The 25,491-nt window shown below is 38.0% G+C and overlaps 1 protein-coding gene across 8 annotated transcripts in view; it reads right to left on the reverse strand.

The window, feature by feature from the left end:
* LOC135094265 (hemicentin-2-like) overlaps positions 1–25,491 on the reverse strand; it is a 216,806-nt gene that overhangs the window by 121,778 nt on the left and 69,537 nt on the right. For 2 of the 8 annotated variants that reach the window (XR_010263690.1, XR_010263692.1), the window contains exon 3: positions 15,207–15,329. The exons of the other annotated variants lie outside the window; for them this stretch is intronic. The gene's annotated coding sequence lies outside the window, so the exon portion shown is untranslated. The remainder of the gene's footprint in view (positions 1–15,206; positions 15,330–25,491) is intronic. 8 annotated transcript variants of the gene reach the window in all.

Genomic DNA, 25,491 nt, shown 5'->3' on the forward strand with positions numbered 1-25,491 from the left:
ATAACACGTCATTAATTCGGTTATCTATGCTGATTGCCTCCCTTTGGTTCGGTTTCGGTTCGGTTAATTTGACTTCTGGTTCGTGTTATTTCTTTATTGTTTTCGGTGCATTAATGTTTCTTGTTTGGTTAGTTTACGGTTTTTTTTTTATTTTTTGTTATTTTTATTAGTTTTTACTTTGTTCTATTGATTAGTTTGCTTTATTTTCAGATATTTTTATTAATTTCCGCTTCTCTTAGCTTAAAATTTTCCTAGTAATCATTTCGCATCATTTTAAGTTATTTTCGTTACTTTTCGATTCGTTCTCTTCATTTCCAATCATCTCTGTAATTAACTTGCATTATTTTCAATTATTTTCATTAGCTTTCAGTTCCTTTAGCTTCCGAACCACGAACTGTAGCTTCTGGTTCACTCAGCATCGGGATCAGCTCGCATTCGGCTTGCCTACGGTTCACTTGGCCCCAGTGAAGCAGGAGGGGGGAAGAACCGAACACGAGAGAGAGAGAGAGAGAGAGAGAGAGAGAGAGAGAGAGAGAGAGAGAGAGAGAGAGAGAGAGAGAGAGAGAGAGAGAGAGAGAGAGAGAGAGAGAGAGAGAGAGAGAGAGAGAGAGAGAGAGAGAGAGAGAGAGAGAGAGAGAGAGAGAGGCATCCAGGCAGGAAAGCAGTTTAGGCTTTCGATGACTCTGAGGCAGCGCAACCGGATCCGAAGTGCCAGTATCCGGAACTCCCCACACGTCAGTCCGTAATGGCGAGGGTGAGGATCCGGAAGGGTGGGCGGGGCAGTGGGAGGCAGTGCGGGGCTGAGCAGTGGGGCGGAGTCAGGTAACTGCGTCATGAGGGAAGTGTTGCGAGTAAAATTAATGTGAACAGGAGGCTTTGCCATTATGAACGAAACACTGAAAGGGGGAGGAAGGGCGGCCGTGGCTGGGACTGGCTGGGGAGACTGAAGGGACGGGGCGTTACGGCAGAAGGGAAGGATGAAAGAAGCGCTTGTGTAAAGAAAAGGAGTATTACTGCAGAAATGTGGCTCGGTGGAAGGGACAAGGGGGAGTGTAGGGGCAGGAGAGGAAGGGGGGAGGATGGGCGAACAGTTGGAGTAGGAAAAAGAAGTGTGGAGCAGGATGTGGTGAGATAGACGGGGTGGGCAGGGATGCTGTGCAGGGGAGGGTTCGAAAGAGGAAGGGTGAGGTTGGAAGTGGTGGAGCAGGAGAAAGGGGGAAAAGAAGAGGGGAAAGAGGAAAAAAGAAAAGGAAAAAGAAGAAAGAGGGGAGAATGTGGGAAAGAGGGCAAGAGACGGAAAAAGATGAGGGAAAACAAGAGAAAAATAATAGAAAAAAAAGAGGAAAAAGGAAAAAAAAGAGGGGGGAAATACAATTGAGAAAAAAAAGATGAGATGAGGAAAAAAAGAAGACAGTTAAAAGAAGAAGGGAAAAAGAAGAAGGAGAAAAAAAAGGAAAGCAAAGAGGAGAGGAGAGGAGAGGAGAGGAGAGGAGAGGAGAGGAGAGGAGACAAGAGAAGAGAAGAGAAGGGGCCGTGGCTGTTAAATGATGAAAATTTAATGTGACTTTCTATTGTCATGCATATTTCCACGACACAACTATCTATCCTCCGTTCACAATATATATTTGAATCACCACCCCAGCTTAGCCAAAAAAAAAGGGTTAATATTATTCCCAAAATGCACAACTGGTAACATTCACTTATTTACCTATTCATCCATCTAACTTATTCACCCATGGATAACAGGGAGAGCGAGAACAAAAAGACAATAACAACAAATGCTTCAAAATGCACTAACCACAGCACACTCATAAACGCAGGGAGGTCTACGCATGCACACCAGTATTTCAGCCTCTATTGAATCCCTTTAGTGTGCTACGATTCTCTTTGTAAAGGATAACAGGGGGATCTGATTCTGTTCCGATACGTTCTGAGTGGAATTTGATCATGTGTGAAGCTCCTGTTATCATTACTGGGGGATTTAGACTACACGCATCCACGCCCACACGCAGTAGAAGTGGAGGTGGTAGTAGTAGTAGTAGTAGTAGTAGTAGTGGTGGTGGTGGTGGTGGTAGTTTATTGACAAAAAAAAATAATATAAAAAGTTGGTCTCGTTTTTGTTAAATTTGAATTAAAAAAAATAATATCTTGTAGGAAAATGAAGGAGGTAAATATGAGGAAAAAGCAGAAGAAAAATGAGGAAGGACGAAGATGGAGGAGGAGAAAGAGGTGAAGGAAAATGAAGGAGGAGGAGGAAGAGGATAAGAAGTTGAAGCCAAGACCAATCATTACAAAAACATAAGAAAAAAAATAAAATAAACAAATAAACAAATAAATAAATAAATAACCTCCACACTAAAAAAAAAAACTCAACAAAACCCAAGAATAGAAAAAAACAAATAAAAAAGAAAACTGACCATAAAGCAAACTAAAAAAAAAAAAAAACGAAAAATAAAATCTAAATCAAGTAAACCACCCCCCCAACCCCCTACCCCCCCCCCACACACACACACACACACACACACGAAGGACACTATCAATTCCCCCACAATGCTTCTCAATCCTTCTCATCCTTAAGGAGTCTCACAGCGTTTCCTAAGGGTGAAGAGTTAGCATCCTCTGTTCCTGTCACGGTGTTTTTCCATTTGGCACTGTATTGCTTCTGCTTCTTCTCTTCCTCCTCCTCCTCCTCCTCCTCCTCCTCCTCCTCCTCCATTTTCTTCAGTCTCCTCCTTCATTTCCCTGTCTTATTGCAGTGTTACTTTATCATCATCTTCCTCCTTCGTTTCCTCTCTTCTTCTCCTTTGTCTACTTCATCCACCTCCTTCATTTTACTTTTCTTATTGTTTTCTTACTTTATTTTACTCCTTCTTCGTTTTCCTTCTCATCCTTCTTCGTTGGTTTCTTTATCCTTTAGTTCTCTCGTTTTCCTTCTCTCTCTCTCTCTCTCTCTCTCTCTCTCTCTCTCTCTCTCTCTCTCTCTCTCTCTCTCTCTCTCTCTCTCTCTCTACTTCTTCTTCTTCTTCTTTCATATCATCATCATCAACTTTTTCAAATTCCTCCTCCTCTACCACCACCACCACCACCACCACCACCACCAACTTCTCATCGTTCTTCTGTCTCCTCTGTTTATCCTCCTCCTCCTCCTCCTCCTCCTCCTCCTCTTCCTCCTGCTTATCATCATTGGCAGCCATAACTTGTTTACTATTCCAGTGAGACAAAGGTTTCTGCTTGTTTTATCAAATCATCGTGAGTTTTTTTTTCTTTCTTTTTCTCTTTTTTATGCCTCTCCATCTGTTTCCTTCGTTCTTCCAATTTTGAGGGCTTTTCTTACGTGTGTGTGTGTGTGTGTGTGTGTGTGTGTGTGTAAGTGTGTTTTGTTTCTCTCTCTCTCTCTTGCATTACCTTTCTTTACGGTTCTCAGTCAATGATACGGTCAGTCAGTCAGTCAGTCAGTCAGTCAGTCAGTCAGTCAGTCAGTCACCCTTCCAGTCAGCTAATAAATCACTCACTCACTCACTTACTCAGTCACTCAGTCAGTCATTCAATCAATTATTTCATCCCACCTTGCACACCCGCTTCACCAAGACTCTCACTTCCTCACTCACTCACTCGCTCACCCACTCACAACTCCTACAAGGCTTCACTAACCTACCCAAGTTAATTTCGCGTCTGCCTTCCTGTACCAAATAACTTCTTGCATTCACAAACTCCTGCGTCCTCTCTCTCTCTCTCTCTCTCTCTCTCTCTCTCTCTCTCTCTCTCTCTCTCTCTCTCTCTCTCTCTCTCTCTCTCTCTCTCTCTCTCTCTCTCCTTCGTTTTCTCTCAGCCTCGTTTCATCTCTTCAAATCTTTACTTATCTCTTTGTTCTCTCTCTTGTCTCCTCTCCTCTTCCTCCAATTTCTCTCCAAAAACCCTTACTTCTCCTAGTTCCTTCTCTTCTCTTCCTCCGGTCTTTCTCTTTCTTTCTCTTTTCCTTCGTCTCATTCTTTTTTCTCCTTATTTCTCTCTTAATTACCTCCTTTCTTTCTCTCTCTCTCTCTCTCTCTCTCTCTCTCTCTCTCTCTCTCTCTCTCTCTCTCTCTCTCTCTCTCTCTCTCTCTCTCTCTATTCCCTTTTCCCTTGCCTCCTTTTCATCTTCATTTCTCCTCTTCGCCTCCTCTTCCTCCATTCTCTTTTTATTCCTTTCCTTCTCTCTCTCTCTCTCTCTCTCTCTCTCTCTCTCTCTCTCTCTCTCTCTCTCTCTCTCTCTCTCTGTTCTCCTTTTCATCCTCTTCCTCTCCCTATTCCCTTTTCCCTTGTCTCCTTTCTATCTTAAATTTCTTCTCGTCTTCTCCCTTTCCTCAATTCTCACTTCTCTCCTTTCTCTTCCTTTCTCTCTTCTTCTCTTTTCCCTCGTCTCTTTTCTGTCTTCATTCTTTTATTGTATCTTTCTCTTAGTCTCTTCTTCACTTTTCAGCCTCTCTCTCTCTCTCTCTCTCTCTCTCTCTCTCTCTCTCTCTCTCTCTCTCTCTCTCTCTCTCAGCTTCCTTCTTTCCTTCCCACTTTCCCCCCGCCTCGTTTCCTCATTCTCGCTCCCCTCCCCCTCATTTCCTCATTTATCATATCTCTCTCCTACTTTTCTTCTTTTTCCTCGTCTTTGCTACGTTTTCTCTCCTTGTTTACTTCCCATATCTTACTTTCTCCTTTCCTTTTCCTCTTCACCTTCTCTCCTTTTCCTCTTTCTAGTCTCCCCACTCATTTTTTCCTCGTACTCTTCATTATTTTTCCTCTTCTGTTTCTTTTCTTGTGATTCTTTCCTTTTTCCTCTTTCTTACTTCTTTCCTTCTCCCTCAAGGACTCTCTAACTCTGATCTTTTCCCCTTTGGCTTCTCTCCCCCTCCCCTCAGGTAAGGCTTAAGAGACCCCCCCCCACCCACACCTGTACTTAATCAATCACTGACCCGAACACACCTGGTCTGAGTTTACCTAGGATGTTAAAAGGTAAGTTTGTATACAGGTAAGTTCATAGGTGTGTGTGTGTGTGTGTGTGTGTGTGTGTGTGTGTGTGTGTGTGTGTGTGTGGTGTGTGTGTGTGTGGTGTGTGTGTGTGTGTGTGTGTGTGTGTGTGTGTTGGTTTGCTCTTTCTCCTCGTCTCTTTTTTGTCCCCCTCTCAATTTTCCTTCATCTCTTTCCCTCCTTACTCTCTCTCTCTCTCTCTCTTTCTCTCTCTCTCTCTCTCTCTCTCTCTCTCTCTCTCTCTCTCTCTCTCTCTCTCTCTTCCTCCAACCTTCTCTAATCTTCCCCTACTCTTCTCTCTCCTCTCACCTTCATCCCATTCTCATCTCATCTTTACCCATTTTCTCCTCTCCTCTTCCCTACCTACTACCTCTCTCCCCCAACCTTCCCCTAACCTTCCCCTCTAATATTCTCCTCTCCTTCCTCTCTTCCCTTCACCTCACCTGCTAGTACCACCCTCTTCCTCTGTCACTTCCCCTCTCGCCCCACCCAATCCCCCGTGCAGGAGTCGGGCTGACGGTACACAAAGTCGTCATGGTCGTGCTGTCTGTCTGCCTTTAAAACACGCCTTGACAGGTACGATAACCACCTTAATTGGAGGTAACATGCTGGTTAATTAACGCTAAATAACTTTGTCACACTCCCTCAAATTTAAGGTTTCGCATGGCTATTAAACACTCCAGGAATTAACTTGTCAGGACTAAAAACTTGGTATATATTAAACTACTTGAATCTAAATTACGTAATGATCAGTGAATGTAAAAAAGTAAAGGCAATTGATGTTTACTTGTATATTTATCTATCTCAGAATAGCTTCATTAGGGTCCAAAAAAAGTCTGGTGCTAATTGTTCTTCCATGATTTTCCTTCGTGTTTGAGACCGGAGAAGGAATCCACCGCTGGCCACCAATATTGAGACTTATCCCTGCGCTGCCACCAATTGTTTGCCATTCCCCGCCACTGGAGAGAAGTGGAGTAACATTTTGCGTCCACTCCCATTTTCGTTTAGTATTTTCCCTCTGTGTTTAAGGCCTGTGATCTAATAACAGACTATGATTTATAAGATTTTGTTCATTAGTCAGCAGATTAGATGATGCAAAATTGAGGGAAGACCCAAAACAGTGGGAGTGAATGGTGTAGGTTACTGGAGTTCTGACTATGACTGTACTGACGTGGTGTACTAACTGAAAGTCACTCCACTCCTTACTACTTGACTCCACTCCTGAATACTTGACTCTAACATAATTTCGACTTCTGACAAACATACGGTGACAAACATGCGACTATTGAGATTTGAAAAACAGTAATTCAACTCGTGATAAACACAATATTTCTTCTCTTCTATCTAACATCAGGTGTACTATCACATCATAACTAAACTACTGACTAACATAAGCTCATTCGCCTCTGACTAACAAAACATTACTCGACATCTGAATAACATACGTAAACTTACACGATTTCTGTTTCCCCTTCTCACAAACTTTACCTCTCGTGTTTTCCCAGACATCCAAGGCTCATCTCTTCACATCTTATTTCTCTCGTAGTTCTCTCCCTTCTCCACCTCTCCTCTTCCAACACTCTCTCTCTCTCTCTCTCTAGACTGACATAAACCTTCTCATCTTCTAACCACAGCTAAAACAAGGCACGAGAGAGCAGAGACAAGCTAGCCAGCACTCCAAAATCTCAGAATCCCACCTAATACCATTCAATTATAAGACGAATCCCTTGATACAGTTCTCGCCTCATACACTAGCGAATTTCAACACACGTGCCCTAAATCAAACACTGGTAACTCTACCTCTCCCCTCTCTTGCCAGGTTTATTGGTACGAGAATTCACGCCACGTCCTAGATCACTCGAGGTCTCAAGGATGATAATAAAACTCCAGGTGAGTCCCGGCGTTGGCTCAGGTAAGGGACGAGGTAAACACTGATATTACCTGGTTTTATAAGACGAGCATGGAGGCTGATGAACGATGGCGGGGAAGAAGCAAGGGGAGAAACAAGAGAGGCAGAGATGAAAAACCAGCTGATGAAGGAATATAAAAGGATATGTAGGAGAAAAAGGAGGAAGAGAAATGAAGAGGGATAGGAGGGAAAAGACGATAAAGAGGATATCTCATATTAAAAAAGGAAGAGGAGGAAAATTTGAATGAGAATGGAAAGAAGGAAAATAAAGATGGGAAAGGAAAATGAAATGATGAAAAAGAGAAGGAAAAGGAAAGGTTTGTAGGAAAGAAAGGAGGAAAGCAACAACGATAAACAAGCTGGATGAGGGAATATAAAAAGAGAAGGGATGGAGTAGAACAAAGAGGATGAAAAGGAGAAGAAAGAAATGAGGGAAAACACGAGGAAGGGGAGGAGAGAGAAAATGTTTAAAGTTAAAATGAAAAGGAGGAAATTTCGAATGAGAAAGGGAAGAAGAATGAGAATAATGAAGGAAAAATGAAAACTAAAAGATGATTAAAAAGGGGAAAGAAGAAAACGATGGTGAAAGAAAAAAATAAATAAATATAAATAATTAGTACAAGGAGGATGACGAGAAGAGAAAAGAAAGAAAAGGAAAAGGAAAAATGAGAAGGAGAATGGGAAAGAAAGGAAACAAAACAGGAGACTTTGACGGAGAGAGAAGAAGGGAGAGAAGGAGGAGGAGGAAGACGTGGAGGAGAAACAAGAAAGGAAAAGAAAAAGGGAGAAAAGAAGAAAAAAAGGAAAAGAAGATAAGAAACGAAAAAAAAGAAAATAAGTAAGTATTCACTGATCACTACATCTGGTACAATAAAGAGATATTCAACATTAAACATTCAAAACAAGTTAAAACACCAATTGAAAACCTTAAAACAAAATGGCACAAAACACAATTAAACATATAGATAAACTCACAACACTAAGGAGAGAGAGAGAGAGAGAGAGAGAGAGAGAGAGAGAGAGAGAGAGAGAGAGAGAGAGAGAGAGAGAGAGAGAGAGAGAGAGAGAGAGAGAGAGAGAGAGAGAGAGAGAGAGAGAGAGAGAGAGAGAGAGAGAGAGACACTAAAACCCCATACAAAAAGAAACTAACAAGATTCAAACTACCTATTCTCCCACCACCTGTTCTTCCGGGGGTACACCTGCGGCACATACACCTGAGTCCCTTACCAGGTGAGCTGTTTGGCAGGTAAATGGCGAGCGAGTTAAAATTATGCTGAGCGAATGCAGATTGGAGGCGAGTGAATAGAGAGTTGATGGCAGAGGGAAGGTGAATTATGGGAAATGAATGCAGTAGATTTCTTATTATAGATTCCTTTAGTCGTCATACGTTTGAATAGAGAAGGAGTGGAAGTAATGAGAGAGGGAGAGGGAGAGATAACACAGATGGGTAAGAAGTTCAGTTAGACGGATATAGACAGGCAAGGGTAAAGAAACAGAGATTGGAATACATATAGGTGGGAATTAAGAGAGAGAGAGAGAGAGAGAGAGAGAGAGAGAGAGAGAGAGAGAGAGAGAGAGAGAGAGAGAGAGAGAGAGAGAGAGAGAGAGAGAGAGAGAGAGAGAGAGAGAGAGAGAGAGAGAGAGAGAGAGAGAGAGAGAGAGAGAAGAGGAACAGGGAGAGGAAGAGAGACAATACAGAAAGGTAGGAAGCAGAGATATAGAGAGAGAAAGAGAGATATTAAAAGATAAACAAAACACAGATCGGGAGAGAAAGAGAGATGAGGAATTAAGAAAACGAAATGAATATGAGGAAAACAAGAAAAGAAAAACGACGATGGAGGAAAAGAAGGTAAAAAGATAAAAATTAAATGGGTAAATAAGAGAAGTTAGAATAAGGAAAAAGAGAAATAAGATGATGGAAGAAGGAAGAAATATAAACAGAGAGAGAGAGAGAGAGAGAGAGAGAGAGAGAGAGAGAGAGAGAGAGAGAGAGAGAGAGAGAGAGAGAGAGAGAGAGAGAGAGAGAGAGAGAGAGAGAGAGAGACGCTCAACACCTCCCAAAGCTTCACATCTCACCACAATCAACACAAACACCTTGCAATGAGGAACAACACCTGCTAATTAAACAACACCCAGGGACACACAGGTAAGGGAGTCACAGCACATACCTGCACCTCACCTGGGGATGGAAATGCGAGCCAGGGGGAAATGAAAACGGGAACACACAGGTAAGTCTCCCTGATTAGTCCTAGTAGCCTGTCCCGGTGGCCTGTAATGGAAGGGTTGGCTACACTGGGTCTTGTATTGTGTGTGGATGTTCTGCTGCTGATACATGTGAGGTGGAAGTGTGTGTGTGTGTGCGTGTGTGTGTGTGTTTGTCAGTTTTGTTTATATTTTGTTTTTTTTATATTGAGTCTTTAAAGTTTTGTAATTTTTTTTCTTTTTTTTGGGTTTGTTTTTGATCATATAGTTTATTTTGCCTCTGATGTTTATTTTTTTTTGTTTTTTGTTTGACTTTTCTTTGGTCTAATTTTTTTTTGGTTTGCCCTTAGGTTTATATTTTAGCTTATTTATCTATTTATTTATTCATTTATTTTGTCTAGTTTTCGTGTCTGAAGTTTGATTTTCTTTCAGTGTATTCGTATTATTCTGTCTGTCATATTCAGTTCTTAAATTGAATGTTCATCTAATTTTTGTTCTCAATTTTTTGTTTCCCTTTGGCGTATTCGCATATTTTGTCTTTAATATTTTAATTGAAGTTAAGTAGAAGTTGTTGTAGCATCTATCACCTTGACTGTTACAGGTGACTTTTGGCAATATTCAGAACAGTATAAAGCATTCCATTTTGACATGAGAAACGAGAAAGAGAAAGAATAAGAAGATAATTCCACACTGATCAGCCTAAAGGACTACTCAACACACTGTAACAGAATAAATGCCTGAAAAGAACGTTTGGTAGAGTTGCATTCATTATCCGTCACAGTTTAACGAGATTCAACACCCGAGGAATCCCCACACTTCAGTAACCCTTCAGAGGAGTGGCGGGGGAGGACAAAACCCTGCAAAACAAGGCGCACAGTGGAATTCTAAGTGGCTTTCAAAAGGTGCATTCATTATTCCAGTCAGTTTAACAAGAATGAACACCCGAAGAGTCCCCACACACCACCACAGTCACCCTTCATAAGAGTGCCTGGGGGATGAAAAAGCGCTGAGTTACAGGGTGCAGTGAGTGACAGCAGGGACACGTGATTGGCACGCTCCTGACGAAGGGAATTGTACACACTAGTTACCTGTTGTTTTATCCAGGTGTCTTTGTTTGTATTTAATTGTTTGCTCGTGTCTCTGTTTGTTCATGGATGTGGCTGTCTGGCTGTCTGGCTGTCTGGCTGTCTGTCTGTCTGGCTGTCTGGCTGTCTGGCTGGTTGTTTGTTCATTTGGCTGGCTGTCTGTCTATCTGTTTGTCTGTCTGTTTGCCTGTCTGACTGACTGACTGACTGACTGACCCTCTCTCTCTCTCTCTCTCTCCCTCTCTCTCGTGTGTGTGTGTGTGTGTGTGTGTGTGTGTGTGTGTGTGTGTGTGTGTGTGTGTGTGTGTGTGTGTGTGTGTGTGTGTGTGTGTGTGTGTGTGTGTGTGTGTGTGTGTGTGTGTGTGTGTGTGTGCACGCGCGCGGATGGGGGAAGGGGAAGAGACATGTACTGTGGGAGAATATGAGAATGTTACAAAAGAGACCGAATGCGAGAGAGAGAGAGAGAGAGAGAGAGAGAGAGAGAGAGAGAGAGAGAGAGAGAGAGAGAGAGAGAGAGAGAGAGAGAGAGAGAGAGAGAGAGAGAGAGAGAGAGAGAGAGAGAGAGAGAGAGAGAGAATGGAAGAGTCTGTTAAAGCTTAAAAACAAAGACTAGGAATTACGTAGAATGCTCATTATGCTCATTTAATCCCCCCCCCCCCCGTCCCTCGTTGCTGGGTCTGAGTGAATACAATAAGCATTACGAGGAACCTGAAGGAGCACCAGGGGAATTACTGGGCAAGGCTTTTTTACTCAGGGACGAGAATAAAGGAGAAGAAGAAATAAAAGGTGAAGGAGATGATGAAGGAGGAGGAGGAGGAGGAGGAGGAGGAGGAGGAGGAGGAGGAGGAGGAGGAGGAGGAGGAGGAGGAGGAGGAGGAGGAGGAGGAGGAGGAGGAGGAGGAGGAGGAGTGAGTAAAAAGATGAAAAAAGTAATGAGGATAAGAAGGAGGTGGTGATGAAAAGGAGGAAGAGGAGAGGAGAGGAGCAGAAGGTTAAGAACAACAACAACAACAACAACAACAACAACAACAACAACAACAACAACAACAACAACAACAAGCACAACAACCATCACCACCACCACGAACAACAAAATGCGTGACAATTACGTAAAAAAAAAATAAATAAGAATAAAAATAAAGAATAAAAATGAAAGCTACCAACAAAGAAAGAAAGAAAGAAAGAAAGAGAACACAAAATATAAACAACACACACACACACACACACACACACACACACACACACATTTTCCTCCCCACGAGCTGAGAAATGTACAGGTAAATCCATCTTAATCCAAACGCTCACCTGACTAATTAGCAGAGCGTGAGTCACCTGTGATGTTTTAATGCACGTAATGTGAGGAAGGGAAGAGAGGTGCAGGTGTCCAATTACCATTTCTGCACAGGTAAATACAGTAAATAAAACGAAAAAAAGATACCGGAGAATTTGTTGACATGAGGGTAATGAAATAAACAAAGGCACATTAAGAGAAACGACCCAGAGTTTGTTTTGTTCCAGCTTTTTATAATACTGCGGTTCTTCTGTATTTGTTCCTTTATTAACGCTGAGCTCTGGCAGAAAAAAAAACAAAAAAAAAACAAACGCATTACAGGGACACAAAATAAGAGTAGGAGGTTCATTTTGCTCTTCTGGGCTTCATGAATACTGAATAACTACAGGAAGTGAAAAGGAGATAAACATTTTGTAGGTGGTTTATGAGGGAAAAAATGAACACTGGAAAAAAATACAGTTTAAATGAACGCAGAGAAAGGATAGAAGATTTATTTTGCCTTTCTAAGCTACAAGAATGCCCAATAACTACAGGAAGAGAAAAGGATAAACATTTTGTAGGTGGTTTATGAGGAATACAAAAAATAAATAAACACTGGAAAAAAAATACAGTTTACAGGAAAGCAGAGAAAGAATATAGATGTTATTTTAGCTTTCCTGGGATACAAAAGGATGTAGGAGAGATGTAAGTGAAATGAATAAAAGTTGTAGGTGCTTACGGGGGAAAGTAATCGCCTTTTATTAACACAGAATACTGGAAAAAAAAAAGTTTACATGGACACAGATAGAACAGCAGCTTCATTTTCCTTTTCTAAACTATAAGGCAACTTGAAGGACCGCAGGAAAGAAAAGGATATAGAAAATAAAGGTTGTAGCTGTTTAAGGGGAGAAAGAAAACTGGAAAAATACTGTTTACATAGACACTGAGAAAGAAAAGGTATTTATTTAGCTTTCCAGGGTTACAAGAAGACGTAGGAAATATGTAGACGTTTTTTGTAGGGGGTTGTGGAAGAAAAAACGTGATTATCTTTCATTCATTCTGACCTCTGAAGGAATACAGTTTACATGGACGGAGATAAAGAACAGCAGGTTAATTTGTCTTTTCTGTGCCACACGACGAGTTATGCGATTTGAAGGAGAGCAGTGGATAAAAGAGCTGTGGGTGATTATGTGGAATTGTTCGTGTAAAGGTTGAGAGTTACTGTAAAAAATTTCAACTCGTTATTAAATTATTCTTAGTCTTGTAGCTTTAATTAACTTCCCCGGGTTAATTGTGTAAGCTGTACGATGAACAAATGAGCTTCTGTTTTTTTTTTTTTTTCATGTTTTTCTTTCTTTGTTTATTTTTTTTTAAAGTTTAATTTTACTATTATATTTTCTGGTAGGGTGTCTGTACAGTCTATAAACTTTTCTGCTCATTAGTTATTTCTTGTATAACTTTAATTAAATGTGATAACTGAAATAAGTCACACGACAAACAATTAAAATGCTTTTTTTTTCTGAAGGCATCCATGAATATATATAATAATTCCTCTTATTCGAGTAAATTTTTATATTCAGATAACAGGAAAATAATTCAGGTGTATAGGACATTGTTTTCCTATTTTTACCTGTAATTAAATCCAGTTTTAATATACAGATGACAAGGTAATTTAAATCTATTTGCTACATTTTTCCTTTACCTGTCTGCATTCTAAATATAACTAATAAACAGATAACACAATAATTCAAGTGTACATGTATGCTATTTTTTCCTTTCCTACCTGTAATTAAACCTGATTCAAATATACAGGTGAGGAGATCATTCTGAATTACTATATGTTACATTTTTTTTTTACCCTGTCTGAATTTAAATATGGTTAACAAATACGTATGCATAGTTTCTCTCTCTCTCTCTCTCTCTCTCTCTTCTCTCCTCTCTCTCTCTCTCCTCTCTCTCTCTCTCTCTCTCTCTCTCTCTCTCTACGTGTAATTAACTTTGTTTTTCATATAGAGGTGACAAGATAATTAAAATCTATCTACATCTTTCCCCTTTCTCTGCCAACAATTAAATGCAGCATACAGACCTGAATCAATTAAAGCTGACAAAGTTATTCAAATCCATAAGCAACATCTTTTTTTTACCTGCCTGTAGCTAAATCTGACAACCAAACAAGTAAAAGGGGAAGATTCATATGTACTTTTCCTCCTTCCACCTGTAATTAGACGTTTTTTTTATGCACAAGTGATAAGAAAATTGAGATCTATATACATTTTTTTCCTTTCCCTGTTAACGATTAAATCTCTATTGAACAGATAAGAGGATAATTCAGGTTTATGTATGTCTAAATTAAGTGCTTTTCATCTTTGTACCTGCAATTAAACCTAACAAAGTGATTCAGATCTATACACAACATTTTTTTTTACCTGTCTGCAATTTAGTATGACAAATGAACAGGTAAGAGGATAACTCAGGTGTTTATGTGTGAGCTTTCCATCTTTCTACCTGCAGTTAAAGCTGAAAAAGTGATTCAGATCTTAATGTAACATTTTATCACTTGTCTGTAATTTAATATGACTAACAAACAGGTGTGCACGTATTTTCCCTGAGTACCTGTTATTAAGTTTGACTCTAATATACAGGTGACAAGATTTTTTTTTTTTCCTTTCCCTGCAAACTGTTAAATGTTTATTACTTGTCTGTAATTTAATATGACTAACAAACAGGTAAGAAAATAATTCAGGTGTGCACGTATTTCCCCGTTCCTACCTGTTATTAAGTTTGACTCTAATATACAGGTGACAAAATATTTTTTTTCCTTTCCCTGCAAACTATTAAATGTCCCTAACAAACAGGTAAGGTAAGGCAACAGTAAGGTATTTATCCCTGTAATTAAATTTGACTAATCTTTCCCCTCCGGATCGAACAATAAAGAAAAGCAAATATTTGAACACCAGTAAATGAAACTCACAGAAAGAAAATGTATTGCTGATTTTAAAAGGATCGCTTGTTACTCATGATTAATAGCCAAAGGTATCAATTGATTCAGTGCAGGCAGATATTATTCCGATATTAATTTGTTTCCGATATAAGAAGCACTCTCAGTAACACACACACACACACACACACACACACACACTTAAAAGCTTCCTCTAACATAATTATCGAAAAAGATGAAGCAAGGAAAGATGTGATAAAGGAATGAGAGTAGAAGACTGGATGGAAGGAAAGAAAAGAAAGAGAGGAAGAAAGAGAAATAAAAAGAAAGAAAGAAAAGTAAAACAGCCCAACAAGCAAATATAAGAGGAAGTGAATAAGAAACAACGGAAGAACGAACGGGCGACAGAAAAAGAAATAAATGAATAAAATAAGGGATGAAAAGGACGAAAACATAGTCACAAAAGAAATATAAGAATAGACATACAAGATTGAGAATACAACGCGGAAGAGGGGAGGGAAAAAATGAAGAAAAGAATAAGAGAGAGAGAGAGAGAGAGAGAGAGAGAGAGAGAGAGAGAGAGAGAGAGAGAGAGAGAGAGAGAGAGAGAGAGAGAGAGAGAGAGAGAGAGAGAGAGAGAGAGAGAGCAAAAGGCCTCCCCTGAGTAAAGAAAACGCAGATTTATTGAACGAAATGAAAAAAAAAACGACCTGAAAAAAAAGGAAAGAAAAAAAAATATAAATGGGATTATATTTTTTTGTGTGGAATTTCAGCTTGGTGGCACGGTGGAATAAAAAACCTCACCTGTGTAGCACCTGTAGGCGGAAAGGCAGGTGAGGGGGGGGGGGAGACCCGGAAGGTGAGAAGGGCAGTGTGGGGGTGATGAAAGGGTGACGCTGAGGGGGCGGTACTCCTGGGGGACGTTAACTGTGAGAGAAAATGATGCTTTACTTGACATGATGAAAGACAGCATATGTGTGTGTGTGTGTGTGTGTGTGTGTGTGTGTGATATTGAAGTCTTTGTTTGTAATTGTCATTTCAACGTTATGTGGGTTTGTTATTAATTTGTCTCGTACGTTTGAATAATACGAGCATTGTGGGGATGTTTGTGCATGAGGCTTTTGTGTGTGTGTGTGTGTGTGTGTGTGTGTGTATAAGTGCGCGTGTGATATTGATATTGGCGTTTTTGTTTATAATTGTCATTTCAACTTGTGTGGGTTTACCGTTGATATATTTGTTACACTGGAATCATTTAAGCATTGTGGCAGCGTGACTGGTGTTTTTTTTTTTTTTTTTAATTGAGTCATTTGAGAATTGTGCGAGCGTGACATGGATAGTTTCGGCTTATAATTGTCATTTTGGGAATTGTGTGTTTACCGTTTACATTCTGGTTTACTAATGAGTCAATTAAGCATCGTGTGTGTTTGCTATTGAAATATTTGGTTTATATTTGAAAGATCTTAGTATTTAACGTAAGCTTTAGTAGTAACCGTCAATAAAATACGAAACAGGAGGTGATTACGACCAGTCTGATCATTTAATATAACATATCTGATTAAGGAAGGAAGGAAGGAAGGATTAATGGAGTCAATAAACCGTGAAACTAAAGTGATTGAGGGAATGAAAGAGAGAGTGAGAGAATTCAGAAAAAAAAAAATCACTTGAACATTTGTAGTTTTCATTGAAGTTAATTATTCAATTGACAGATTCAATTTAAAGCGCCACAAGAAATGTCAGTAGAGAAAGAAACTGAAGGCGACTGAGCGCAGGAGGGAGTGAGAGAACCGCGTGGGAGAACACCGAGAGATTTTATAGTTTTAATTGAAATAACTGAGTGACAACCGATACGGGACCTCGAGGCGCCACAATGAGTGTCAATAAAGTGCAAAACTGAAGGTAACTGAGGGAATGAGAAGATGACAACCTGACAGAACTGAGGAAAAGAGACTTGAAGGTGCTTTTAATGAATGGGATGTCCGGGCACTTTACTCCTGTAGGTGCCGTCAGAATCCTCATCTATGGCTTTTTATGTAAGAGGGGCGCTGGTTACGGGGGATAAAGAATAAAAAGGCTTACTGGAAAAAAGGCTCAACAAGGACACACATGCAGGAAACACTATGGCTTTCCTTATGTAAGAGAGGACACTGACAAAAGGACAACAAAAGGAAAAAAAAAAGGCTTAAGAAAAAAAAAAGGCTTAATAAGGACATACAGGCAGGAACCAACGCTATGGCTTTCCTTATTTAAGAGGGGCACTGACAAAAGGGCAACAAAAAGGAAGAAAAAAGGAACTCTGAAAAAAAGGGTTTAATAAGGACATACAGACACAAGGTATGGTGGGAATGTTGGCCAAACCACAATGATTTTTTTGACCAGTGCAAGGAAGATATGTTACTTTTTAGGCGGGTGTTCCCTTAGGTAAATGATTTTATAGAGTTTGGCTAACGTGATATAATTATAGTGCCGATAAAATAAAAAACTGAAGGTGTATTAAGTATTGTTTGAAATATTTGAAGGCTTGAAGTTATAATGACAGTGTGAAGCCAAGAAAGGTGAAAGGAGTCTGGTAGTGAAGTGGTGCCTCCATTTTTATATATATATTTTTTTTCCTTTTTTCTTTTGTTGGCGTGCAAGAAAAGTGTCAGTAAAGAAGACGGCGGTAAAAAGAAATAACGGCGGTAAATTTGCGGTTCTGATGAATGAGACTTTGAAAGGTTGCCATGATTTATTGAACTTGAATCGTGCAAGGAAAGTGTCAATTAAGTAGGAAATATTGATAATTAGCCTCAATACACAGAAACTCCCCAAGATTTCTAGTTCTTAATGGATGTAATCAATAGAGAAGTGTTGGCAGTAACATATTGACTTGATTTGTGGGATGCAACGAACAAAGACAGAGTAGGAAAGATTGATAATTAGACTCACTACACAGAAACTCATAAAAATTTCTGGTCTTAATGAATGTAAGTAAGAAAAAGTTTTGGCAGCAACGCACTAATCTGATTTGTAAGACGCAGCGGGTGTCAATAGAGTACGCAATACATTCTTTTTATGTAAGAGGTGCACTGGAAAAAAGAAAAAAATTTGAGTGCCACTCCCCGAAGCGAGATCGAAAAGAAACATCGAAATTTAGAGGTAAAATATCTTGAAGCCTCTCTCTTTAAGAAATTCAAGTTATAAGGAGGAGGAAATACAGAAGCAGGCAGGGAGTTCAAGAGTTCACTATTCCGATAATCAGAGAAACTTCCAAAGATTTGAAGTTTTATTGAACGTAAGTAGCATAGACGTTGGTATTACATATTAATTTGATTTTTGGGGCGCAGTGAGGGTCGAAAGAGGAAATATTGATGAGGGAAGTATGATACAAAAGAACACCTGGAATGGTTGTAATGAATGGTAATGAATAATTTAATGGATTGGTTTAACTTCAGGCGCCGCAAGGAGCGTCAATAAACGATTAAACACTGTTGAATACTATATAATGACTAAGACAGCTGTTGCCCTCGCCATTGATTGCTTTCCTTGGGGTTTCCCTCAACAAGTAAGCTTAAAATAATGAAGCTGAAGTTGTCAAATAAACGTGAATAGTAAAATAGATAGATAGAGAGATAGATAAATATAGATAAATACATAGATCGACAGATAGATAGACATATAGATAGATAGAGAGGTATATATAGACAGATAGACATACAGATAAAGATATATAGATAGATAGATAGATAGATAGATGAATAGATAGACAGATATATAGATAAATAGTTAGATAAATAGATAATTAGATACAGTTAGATAAATAAACTGATAGACAGTCAGAGTTAGATAAATAGATGGATAGGTAGGTAGATAGATAAACAGACAAACAGATACACAGATACAAAGATATACATACATAGATATACAGAAGATTAAATAAATAAATAAATAAACAAGACTGAAGACAAGTGACTCAAAGCAGAGAACACACACACAATATTCAGTGCAAGAGTGTCTAATTTAGTAAAACGTGTCAAGACAGTGAAAGAAAAAAAATAAAGTAAAATAAAAATGTATAAATTAATAGCGAGGAATAAGAGAGAGTGTTGAAAAGTAATTTAACAATTTCACCTCTTTCAAGAAAAATACTAAAGAAAAATAAATAGACGTAAAAATGTGAAATTTGTTGTCGAAGGTCACCGGGAAATGACAGTGAAGCGAAGTGAAGTGAGAGCTTGTGGATTTAAAATATATATAAAAAAAAAAAAAAAAAAATAAATATAAATATAAATATAAATAAATAAATAAATAAATAAATAAGTCAATAAATAAATGAATAGATATATAGCTGGCCAAACCTCGGAATAAATTGATAAGGTTCTGACAATAATAATGAAGCAAAAATAAATAAATAAATAAATAAATAAACAGATAAACAAAGAAACAAAGAAATAAATAAACCACTAAAAGACAAACAAAAGACTTAGAGAATAGTGGAATGAGAAAAAAGCAACAAACATGCAAAGAAGTTAAAACGAACTAGTAAAATGACAAACAATAAGAATCACAATAGAATAAAGAAAATAAACAAAGGAAGAATAATAATAAAAAAATAACTGTAGACAATATAAAAAAAAAGACAAAGTAAAAATATAACAATGAAGTAAGGAAAATAGACAATATATTGAACTACGTCATATAAAAGAAAACAAACAAACAAACAAACAAACAAACAAAAAAATAACGATAAAAGAACAAGATGTGAAACTTTATACTCCCGCTAACTTTGAAATATACTAACAAAATTTTGATAATATTACAATGAGATACGAAAAAAAAAAAAAATTAAAAGAAATAAAAAGAACCAGTACATTGACAAACATTACAAATCACAACAGAATAAATAGAAAATAAAAAAAGGAAGAAAATAATAAAGAAAAAAAAATCACCATAAACGATATTCACATAAAAAAAAAAAAAACTAGGGCAACAGCAAACAGCGATAATAATGAACAGTGCAGCATAAAGCGAATAAAACAAAGAAGTAATGAAAACAAACACACTGCACAGCTTTACTCTCCCTCATGGCGTTATTTTAAACACCGATAATGATGTTTTACTAATCGCCAAACAAACCTTTACTGTTGGGTTAATTATTCCCCTGCCATTACAACACTCCATATTCATTTCATTGTTTTTATTTATTTATTTATTTATTTATTTATTTTTTTTTATCTTTCAACTGTATTGGTATCATTTTGTCCTTATTCTATCATCATGTTTGCCACTTTTTATCGTTTATTTTGTTGTTATCATTTTCCTTTATTCTATCATTTTTACAATTTTTTTTTTATCAATATTCATTATTACCATTTCAACTCTGTTCTATAATGATTTTTATTTATTTATTTATTTTTTTATCGTTTATTGTACTGTTGTAACCTCTCTCTTTTGTTTTATCATTACCTTTGTTATTATCGTCTCGTTCTCATCACAATCAACACAAACAATTTTCCTCCTCTTACTATCAACACAACACTATCTTCTTCCTCTCACCATCAACACAACACTATCTACATCTTCTCACAATTACCTAAACATAACCACAATCTTTCCATCGCAATACCTAACACTCTTCTAACCCTTCACAAGCAACACAACACTAACACACAATGAAAGCTCAACACTACATTCCTCCAATCACAATGCACCAAACCCAACCTTCCTATCACAACCAACTCAACACAATCTTTCCCCATTACAATCTACGTATCCCATCACTCCCCATTTCCATTTATTCTTAACCTCACAAAACCACAAGTACATTACAAATTAACCTATCCCCCCCCCCTCTCTCTCTCTCTCTCTCTCTCTCTCTCTCTCTTCGTATCACCTCCTATCTCCCTGTGTGTGTTTCCTCGCGGGGCCAGGAGGCGGAAAATAGCTCATAATGAATGTTATTACCCACCAACACAATTACTGGTTTTTTCCCACCTTGCATGAAGCGGAAATTACGAACTAAGCGAGAGGAAAAGAGGGGGAGGAGGAGGAGGAAGAGGAGGAGGAGGTGGAGGAGGAGGAGGAATACAAAGGAAAACCAAACAGCAAAGGAAAATGAGGGCCTTGTAAGCTTGACCATTTTTTGTAACTACTCTACGTTAACTATTAGTGGGAAAGACAGGATAGCATAAAAGAGACAGAGTAGAGCAGGAGGAGGAGGAGGAGGAGGAGGAGGAGGAGGAGGAGGTGTGCTTGTTCTCCTTCGTCTCTGGTATTATGGATGAAAGAGAAAATATTAAGATGAGGTATCAATTTCTCTCTCTCTCTCTCTCTCTCTCTCTCTCTCTCTCTCTCTCTCTCTCTCTCTCTCTCTCTCTCTCCCCTCATCTTCCAATAAGGCACCTTTTTAGTTTTATATTATTAAGGTAAGTGAATTAGTGCCAGTTTAATTCATTGTTCTGTTCTGTGTAAGGAAGAGAGAATACAATGCCTCAAATATGAATAAATAAAGGAATGAATAAATAAATAAAACAAAACAAAATAAAAGATTAAATAGAAAAAAAACATAACTAAAAAAATAAGCAATAAGTACACAAATTATATAATTGATAAATAAATGAACAAATAAGTAAATGCATGACTACATATATGAATAATTTAAATGGACGGATAAATAAATAAATACATAAACAAACACTCGGCATTAGCGTAATACGTACAACATTTAGCACAATTTTTCATTTAAGCTAATTGACAAATATAACAAGTGATTTAAACATGAAATACAGACTAACACACACACACACACACACACACACACACACACACAAGCCCCACCATCCCACACAAACACATATGTACTGCACACCTACCCCAACACACACACACACACACACACACACATTTGAAATAATCATGAAAATCGTAAAGGTCAAAGGAAGTAACACTTAAGCTCCGTGATATAAATAAAATACATTCCACTGTGCAAAATTTTAAGGAATGAAGCAACTTTTTTTTTTTTTCAATTAACAAAATATTGCCAAAGGTCAGACGTTAATATCTGCACTAACTAATAAAAAGATACCTTCTGATGCGTACAGTAATGTAAGAAATAGAGATAAAACACACACACACACACACACACACACACACACACACACACACACACACACACACACACACACTTTCCATGAACACAGCATACAAAGGAAGTTATTTACATTCAACAACAAAAAGAACAACAGCAACAACAACAACAACAACAACAACAACAACAACGATAATACTATTTTTTACTTACAACAATATTCTCAAAAGATAAAGATATATTTTCTTCAACTAACAAGACAATTAACCTTACAAGTAACTAAAGGAGAGATTAAGATCAACCAAACACAACCTTTACAACAACAATGAACTCACAAGCATAACGATCTTCACTCAACGATATTAGTGAAAAAAAAAGAAAATGTAACGTATGAAAAGAAAAAAATAATAATAAACTGTTAAAGAAAGAAGGAAAGGAAGAAGGAAAAATAAAAAGAACAAAGAAACAAATAATCAACCATACAACCAAACAAGAAAATAAAGAATAATAATAATAATAATAATAATAATAATAATAATAATAATAATAATAATAATAATAATAATAATAATAATAATAAAGCAATAAAAAAATGCATCTTCTTTCTACTGTCAATTAAAGGAAAGGAGTAAAGTCACCTTGAATTTAGCGAAGTAAAGCACCTGGCACTCCACCGCATTGCCTCGCCTCACCACCAATTTTTTACCTTAAGTGACAAAAAGTTACGTTTAGTCTTTGCTTCCCTCCCTCCCCTCTCATGATTTCTTCCCTCTTCTATTTTTGGGAAGAGACAATTAGTGGGTCTCTTTTTGTGTCTTTTTTTCTTTTTCCTGGGTTTTCGTTTTCTTTTTGGTTTTCATTTTTTTTCTTTCCTGAGTTTGGTTTTGCTTTGTTCCATTTCTTTTTTTTTTCTTTGGTTTTCGTGTTTTTTTCTTTTTCTTAATTTTGTTTCGTTTTTTTTTCTTTTTTCCTGAATTTGGTTTTCTGTTTTGTTTATTTAAGTTTTCCTCAATTTGGTTTTGCTTTCCTTTATTTTTCTGTTTTTTTTTTTTGGTTTGATTTTCCTTTCCTTTGTCATTTTTTCCCTGAATTTAGTTTTGCTTTTTGGTTTTAATTTTGCTTTGATTTTTACTTTTTTTCTGAATTTGGTTTTACTTTTCTGTTTTGGTTTTCCTTTGCTTTTCGTGTCTTTTTTGCCCTGAATTTTGTTTCGCGTATGGTCTGCCTCTCTGTTTATAAAGTAGTACACAAAACAAACATATCACACGCCTCTCTTGTACACAGAAAAAATATATAAAAAATAATCATGTTGTGTATTGCCAATTAAAAAGGATTAAAGATAACTTAAATTGTGAGCAGGTAAGTAGCCAATTAGTGGAATCACCTGAAAAGCAAATTTTCAAACTCACGAAAAAAACAAAAATCTTAAAAACATCTACTTTCTGTTGCAAATTAAGAGCGATGTTTAACTTTTCGGTGCCGTGGCTTCTTTCCACCTTAATAGTGACAGTGTGTAAATTTAGCATAGAGTTTTGAGAGATAAAACTTACAATAAAGAATGGGATTGAATATTCTGGTCAGCATTTTAAAACGCTTTGCTCTCTCACCACAACTATATTCAAAGGCCATAGACGAGATTATCCGGGTTCTTAAGACTATTTCGCCTGTTAATAATGTATAAATCTTGTTAACCTGTCACTAAAACCATAAAAATACCGGAGTTCAACAGAAAAGGAGTGACTGAGAATATACTAGAGGTGTACAGAATAGGGATCAGAGAAAGTGAAAAAAAGAAAAAAAAATCTTGTGCTTGGAGTTTCAGAGTTTACTAGATTAGGAAATGAATGAAAATACAAAATAAGTGTGAGAGAAAGTGACTGAAAGTACTGGTTAACTCTTGCACTAGAGAGGTGGACTTAATAAGGGCGAGAAGTAGAAAATCTCATGCATAGACACACAGGAGAGAAAAGTGAGAGAAAGCAAGTTAATTCGGCCTTTGTACGGTATGGAAACAGTGACAAATAAAAAGAAAAAAAATAAATAAAAAAATAAATGAATAAAAAAAAAATGGTGCCTCCAAAAAGTTAAATGTGCTGAAAGGGAAAATTTTGTCAAGCAGTAAAAAAAGTAAAAGAGTAATTTCTGAAAAGCAAAATGTCTCACCCTCGATTTACTTTCCCTCCAGCAATCAGCGAGGTCATCCGGCAGCCACACAGGTCAAGAGGACATTCTCACCCCCAACACCGGCTCAAAAGGTCACGGGTCAAAGGTCACGGGTTAATGAAGCAGGGGTCATCGGTTTCAAAAGCTTCATCAACAAGAGGTCACAGTGTGTGTGTGTGTGTGTGTGTGTGTGTGTGTGTGTGTGTGTGTGTGTGTGTGTGTGTGTGTGTGTGTGTGTGTGTGTGTGTGTGTGTGTGTGTGTGTGTGTGTGTGTGTGTGTGTGTGTGTGTGTGTGTGTGTGTGTGTGTGTGTGTGTGTGTGTGTGTGTGTGTGTGTGTACGTATGGTGTGGAGTCAATTAGCAGAAAACATACAAATAAGCTGACAGACAGACACACAGACACAAAAATTAGACCAAAATACACACACAAAAAGTAAAACACGTGCAGAGAGAGAGAGAGAGAGAGAGAGAGAGAGAGAGAGAGAGAGAGAGAGAGAGAGAGAGAGAGAGAGAGAGAGAGAGAGAGAGGAGAAAAACAAAGAGCCACACGCCATTGGACAAACAAAGCCTAGTACACACGAACAAACAAATGATCGTCACACACACACACACACACACACCAAAAAAGAAAAAGATACAAAAATATTTCATATACAGATTACGAAATGTAGAGAGAGAGTGTGTATGTGTGTGTGTGTGTCTGTGTGTGGCAGCAGCAGAAACAATAGATAGGCGAACAAAAGGAATACACTAACTTACAGCCAGGTGAATTAGTGACAGGTGAGAAATATGCAAGGCAGGCGAGACACAGATTAGTTGAGGTGATGAGATGAATAAGTTTTTCCTGTGTAGCCTGAAATAGACACACAAGAAGCGAAGTCTCTCTCTCTCTCTCTCTCTCTCTCTCTCTCTCTCTCTCTCTCTCTCTCTCTCTCTCTCTCTCTCTCTCTCTCTCCCCTGTTGCAAATGATGACACTTCTCAAATCCCAGAGAGTGCTCACACAAAAAGACAAAGCTGTGTGTAGTTTTGAGTGTAGTGGAGGAGGGGAGACACACAGACACACAAACACACAGACAGATACACACAAATAGAAAAAGAGACATACAAACAGACACACGGAGACAGACAGATAGACACAGACAAAAAGACAGATGAACAATGACACACAATCACACACACACACACACACACACACACACACACACTATTCACATACACAAGATGGTACATGATTTATAGGTAGATTTATGAATTTACAAATGATTCTATTTTTCTATGTAAGAGGGGACTCTGCTCCGGGGTAAGAAAATGTTCTAAAAAGACCCCACTCAAGGCTACGGTTACGAAAGAGTGTAGTCAAAGGGCTTATCCAAAACCTGAGGGCAAGTCTTAATTCACAATATTTAAACAACACTGGGAAAAACAATGATGTAATAATTTTAAGTGACTTGATTCGCAATACTTAAAGTTAGAAACACATTAATGCAATAAATTTGAGGCTAAGTGTCTTAATTCCCAGTATTTCAACAAAACTAGCAACACATTAATGGAATAAATGGCCTTTGTGTGAATTGATCAGGGGGGCATTACCAAAATGACGAACAGGTAATAGATGAACTGAACGCAAAGTGTCTCCGTGATCTGCTGTTATTGCCTGAGTGAATGCACTGACTGATTACACCAAACTGTGGATGAGTCACTGAATAAGTCATGAGGTGAAGAACAATGCCAGCAGGTGAATGACTGACAGACATACAGAGATAGACAGACAGACAAACACAGACATGCAAACGGACAGACAGACAAAAAAGCAGAAACACAGATGGGAAAGTTAAGCAACACAGCAGAAATACACACACACA

The sequence above is a fragment of the Scylla paramamosain genome, chromosome 45 (assembly GCF_035594125.1).
Source record: "Scylla paramamosain isolate STU-SP2022 chromosome 45, ASM3559412v1, whole genome shotgun sequence".
Classification (NCBI taxonomy): Eukaryota; Metazoa; Arthropoda; class Malacostraca; order Decapoda; family Portunidae; genus Scylla; species Scylla paramamosain.